General features: G+C 40.5%; 1 long non-coding RNA gene across 1 annotated transcript; it reads right to left on the reverse strand.

Annotated features, from left to right (window-relative positions):
- Positions 1-1,409: 1,409 nt before the first annotated feature.
- Positions 1,410-5,344, reverse strand: LOC137204949 (uncharacterized). Its single transcript, XR_010933922.1, has 2 exons — positions 5,272-5,344; positions 1,410-2,018 (listed from the first exon to the last, which is right to left on the reverse strand). It is a non-coding gene; the product is annotated as an uncharacterized lncRNA (long non-coding RNA).
- Positions 5,345-5,932: the final 588 nt, after the last annotated feature.

Genomic DNA, 5,932 nt, shown 5'->3' on the forward strand with positions numbered 1-5,932 from the left:
AGCATAACTATTCCACTCCCAGCCCTGTGGATTCTAAAAACTGTTTGGGAAACTGACAGCAGCTATGAATTTGGAGACCTATGCTTCTGCCCCACCCTGGCTGTGCCTCTTTTTTGGGAATTCCAGCCAGGCTTGCACTCAACCGGCATGCTGTCCCAGTAGCACTCATTGTACCCAGGCCCACTGGGAAGGGATAAACCCCTCCCTTTGGTGGCCTCTCACCAGGCCTCTTGCTCCAGCTCAGGGTGTGGGAGGGGTGGGGAAAGGCACTTCTTCTTCCCTCAACTACAACAGGAAGCTCTCGGGAAACAGGTCTCATCATTAGTTTAGCAAGATTTCTGGAGTTTATTAACCTCACATTTTAAATTTATTTATTTATTTAGGCTGCGTTGGGTCTTTGTTGCTGCGCGCGGGCTTTCTCTAGTTGTGGCGAGCGGGGGCTACTCTTCATTGTGGTGCATGGGCTTCTCCCTGCGGTGGCTTCTCTTGTTGCGGAGCATGGGCTCTAGGTACGCAGGCTTCAGTAGTTGTGGCACACGGGCTCTAGAGCACAGGCTCAGTAGTTGTGGCGCACGGGCTTAGTTGCTCTGCAGCATCGGGTATCTTCCCAGACCAGGGCTCAAACCCGTGTCCCCTGCATTGGCAGGCGGATTCTTAATCACTGGGCCACCAGGGAAGCCCTCACCTCACATTTTAAGTGGAGGGACTTTTGTCTGTTTTGCGGTTGCAAAATCCTTTAAAATATATATATTTTAAAATTTCCCACTTTGGGGGAAAGAATATTGTTCTGATGGTTGTCCTTTGAAAGTAATTATGGAAACTGAGTTGTTTGCTTTTTTTTTTTCAGAATACTACTAGGTTTTGTTTGAATTTGCACAAATCTCTACTTCATCTTTTGGCTCAGATTAGTTACAGTAACTACAAATCCGTCAACCAAAAAGGCAGTTATATTAACAGTTTTTTAGAGTGCTGGCACGTTGTAAAATCCCAAAGGTTCAGTTCCTACATGCAAAGCGTGGGGCAAAAGAGGAGGGAGGGGGAATTGTCATCTTAATTGTAGATCAATAGCGCACCCCAGCTTTCCAGGAGTCCTGAACAAAGGGTAAAGCCAAATACTTTAGGTCTGAGACCACTGGACTCTCAAACAATTTTTGTTTAAAAACGAGAGGAGAGTGGGCTTCCCTGGTGGCGCGGTGGTTGAGAGTCTGCCTGCCGATGCAGGGGGACACGGGTTCGTGCCCCGGTCTGGGAAGATCCCACATGCCGCAGAGCGGCTGGGCCCATGAGCCATGGCCGCTAAGCCTGCGCGTCTGGAGCCTGTGCTCCGCAACGGGAGAGGCCACAACAGTGAGAGGCCCGCATAACGCAAGAAAAAAAAAAAAAAAAAAGAGAGGAGAGAGAGAGAGAAATTTCTTGCTGTCATTGTCTTAATAAGTATTTAATTAATTAGTGATCTGCTGATTCTCCATGGGATTTAAGGTTATTTATATAACGATTAAATAAAATTGAAACTAAATGGCCAAGGAAAGCTGGACCAAATTAAAGTTATAAATTGGAAAGATAAGATAAGGTCAGGAGCAAGGTTAAGACACAAAACCACATGGATACATTTTTGATTACTTCTTGGTGTTGTGCCACAATTATTGTGAATAACAATGCTTGTTTAATTATCACAAAATGTTAATACCAGGCCATTACTCGTGGACCCTTCTCCAAGAGCTATTCCCTTAAGTGGCTCAGTGCAGCTGTGCCAGAGCCCTACATATTTTGCTTATCTCCCTTCAGATAATGGTATGGTCTGTCCAATATTAACTTGAGGGGTTGTTCCATCAACAGAGCCAGGATTCCTGGGGTTAACTTCTTTAAATTCTAGAGTCTTATTGTTCATTTTTCTGTCTTTGTGATTGATTAACTGTCTTGCGCCGGCTGGATGAATAGTGTGGTTTCTTTGTGGCACCTCCTTGGACTTGACCTCCAGCCTCTCCAGTGGTTACCTTAAGTAGCCGGGTGTTTGGATTCTGTCAAATACAGATTCAGTGGTTATATCCATTTTTCCGGTTATGTTGGAAAAGAGGCTTTTCCGTCAGTACTTTTGTTTCTAATACCAGTTGTGTGGTTTTGTGATTACAATGCAGTTTCTTCAGAAACTTTCAATACTATATATTTTTTTCCAAAACTTTCACAACCAACACATTTTAAAAATATTAAAATAATACCGCTTTCTTTTTTTAATCCAGAAAATCTTTCCTAAAAAGGAAACTCAATCCCAGTTTGTTTATCATCTCCTCTGAAAACGAAGCTTTTCTATCTTTAACCGAGATGTTCAGCCTACAGGCTGGGCTGGAGGTGAAAAGGTCACAGAAGAATTATTCCAAAGGAGAGAGTATTAATGTTTCTGCACTCCACTGGTGAATCAGAAACAGAGAACTAAGGGCTGGATGACAGCTCATACACTAAAGAATTCTAGAGCTAGAAAAGAATGTTGCCCTTAGGCTAATGATTTCAGAGCTATATTTTCTCCCTTTGAAGTTGGCCTTGGTAATAGATGTCAAGAGTAGAGTGTGGGAAAGGGGCAAAGCAGAGACTATGGCCCCCAAGTTCTTTTTTAGCCATTTTGCTCCACTGTAAGATCATGTCTCTTGATTGGGGAGGGGCGGGGGGAGGTACGATTGACACACAAAAAAGCTGTACATATTTAATGCACACATTTTTGTGAGTTTGAAATAAAGTGTATACACATGAGACTGTCGCCATAAACAATGCCAAAACCATAACCATCACCTCTGAGCTTCCTTCCTCCCTCTTTTTTTTTTAAAGAACATTTAACATAAGATCTCCTCTCTTAACAAAGTTTTAAGTACATAGTATATTATTATCACCTATATGCACTATACTGTGCAATAGATCTCTAGGATTTACTCATCTTGTGAAACTGAAACTGTGTATTCTTTGACCAATATCTCCCTGACTCCCCCTCCCCATGTATCCTGATTTTCAGTCTGCAAGTGAGGTCATCATAAAGAAGAAAGAACTGAATTCTCTCCTTCTGAGGCTCATTGTAAACATTTCTTGTAACCTCAGAACTCTTAGGTCCTAAAAATAACCATTTAGATTTATTTCACGAAAATTTTAAATAAGAAATTTCACATATTTCTGTCTAAACAGAAGAGGCACTCAGAGCACACCCTGTGGTTACATTCCCCGCTCTGCCACTCATGAGCTGTGACTTCAGGAAAATGTTTTACCTCTCAGTTTCTTCATCTATAAAATAGTGATAATAACACTTACCTCATAAGGGTGTTATGAAGGATTCAATGAGTACAATGCATAAATGCAGTTTAGAAAACATGGTATACAATAAATGGTAATTACTCTCTAGATTTTAGTCAACAGAGCCTGATACGTAGTCAATAAAATTTTTGAAAGTTTTACTTTGGTTTTATTATGAGAGTGAGCTATGGCCTTATAAAAATTTTATTTCATTTTATTTTCAAACCTTACAAATAGCTGTGATATATATTTTGCAGATTAAAAAATTTGAAACTTCGTGCTATGGACTGAATGTTGTGTCTTCTCAAAGTCCTATGTTGAAGCTTTAACCCCCAATGTGATAGTATTTGAAGGGGGTACTTTTGGGAGATAATTAGGTTTGGATGAAGTCATGAGGGTGGAGCCCCCATGATGGGATTAGTGCCCATATAAGAAGAGGGAAAGACCAGAGCCCTCTCTCTCTGAGCCATGTGAGGGTACAGCAAGAAGATGGCCTTCTGCAAACCAGGAAGAGGCCTCTCAAATTGGCTGGCACCTTGATCTCAGATTTCCCAGTCTTTAGATCTGTGAGAAATAAATGTCTGTTGTTTAAGCCACCCAGCCTATGGTATTTTAGTGCCTATGGTATTTTAGTAAGGTCACTCGAGACCACACAAGCAATGAGTAATTGCACCAGAATTTGAATAAGTGCTTGACACCAAAGCCTTGGCTTTTTCCATAAAACCATGCTGCCCCCAAATGTTACAGGGAAGCTACTTGGGTTTCTTCAGACAGAAAGTTCCTCTGAGCCAGCCTGAATCCAACTGGTCCATTTTGCTATCTGTGTTACCATAAGTAAGTTACTTGACTTCTCTGTGCCTTGGCTTCTTCAGTTGTCAAATGGGGATAATAGTAATACTCTATCTCACAGTGTTGTTAAGATAATTGTATGAAGACCTATGAAGTATTTAGGACAGTGTCTGGCATGCAATAAGTTTTAATATTACTATTACTCTTATTGTTACTACTACTACTACTACTACTTATAACTTTGGGGTCAACTCAGATTAGTCTTTGTGAGATGGGAGGAAAGAGCACCAAATATTGTCTTTCAGCACAGACTGTAATACTTTACATAGTACAATACTAGTGTGTTCCTTGTGGAATATTAACTTTGTGGTTTTCTGAAATCATCCCTGAAAAATTTACAACAGAATTTGACTGGCCACCCAGCAGAATTACCAGCAGAGTTTTTAGAAAACAGATTTCAATCCACACTCCCATCCCTAGCCCAACTCCTATCTCCCACCCCCATCCTCATGCCAGACCACTTATCAGAATCTGCAAGGATGGGCCAGAAATACCTACATTTAACAAGTATCCCGAGTGAGTCAGATGTGCAGGCTTCTAATCTAGCCCATTTTAAAACAAGGAGAAAATGAGACCCAGAGAGGTTACGTGATTTTCCCAAGGTTCAGGGCTCTTTCCACCATAAGGTGCTAATATTCACGCAGATGTGCTGCCTGATTATTCTAGGTCTATTGCCAGCACAGTTTTTTGTCCTTGTCAGCCAGAAGAATTATAGACTCAATCAAAATGCTGAACTAGTCTCACAGATCCACCCCTGCGCACCAGGGACGTTAGGAAGCTGAGGGCTGGGGGAAGACTTGAGTGGCAGGTGCCCAAACTCCTCTCCCCTCCTCTGTGAACTGGGATGTGGGGTGACAAACATGGAGAGAAAGCAACTCACTTAAGCAGGCCTGGACTCTGGGTCTGCATGAATACGATAGGGCTCTGCATGCAAACATGTAATTTATCTTCTATTTGGTTTAGCCCTGGTTGAAAGATAATCCTAGGTTAGCCTTTTTGAAAAGCATCTTATCTCTCTTTTGTATTTTTAACCAGGTGTGACTCTCTTTTTCTGTTGTTTCGGCTGCTGTTGACATTGGGGTTGAATTTGGACCCACTGATCTTTCAGAAGATGCCTAAGTTGTTCATTTACTTACTCTCTGACAAGCTTACCTGTGCTTGTAGAGCCACCAAGTGGTTTTCATAGCAAAAATATTTCTGAGCTGTTGACATGTAAACATAGCCTATCAGCTGAGGGCCATTCCTCATGTCTTTTTAATCAAAAGACATGATCAATAGAGTGAAAAGGCAACTTATGGGATGCAAGAAAATATTTGAAAATCTTATATCTAATAAGGTATTAATATCCTGAATATATAAAGAACTCCTACAATTCAACAACAAAAAAATCAGTTAACTCAATTTTAAAAATGGACAAAGGACTTGAATAGATATTTCTCCAAAGACAACTGACCAACAAGTGTATGAAAAAATGCTCAACATCACTAATCATCAAAGAAATGCAAATCAAAACCACAATGAGATAACCTCATATTCATTGAGAAGGCTACTGTGAAATAAAGAAAGAGAGAAAGAAAGACAAAAAGAAAGAAATGAACAAGTGCTGACAGCGATGTGGAGAAGTTGATGCATTGTTGGTGGTATTTTTAAATGGTGCAAGCACCTCGGAAAACAGTTTGGCAGCTCTTCATACTATTTTTGATTGCTACTTTAATTAATTAATTACCTTAAATTAATTACTAATTTAATTACTCATACAATTTTAATTTAAATAGAACTACTATATAATCCAGAAATCTTACTTCTGGATATA

Source organism: Pseudorca crassidens, chromosome 13 (genome assembly GCF_039906515.1).
Source record: "Pseudorca crassidens isolate mPseCra1 chromosome 13, mPseCra1.hap1, whole genome shotgun sequence".
In the NCBI taxonomy this organism is placed as follows: Eukaryota; Metazoa; Chordata; class Mammalia; order Artiodactyla; family Delphinidae; genus Pseudorca; species Pseudorca crassidens.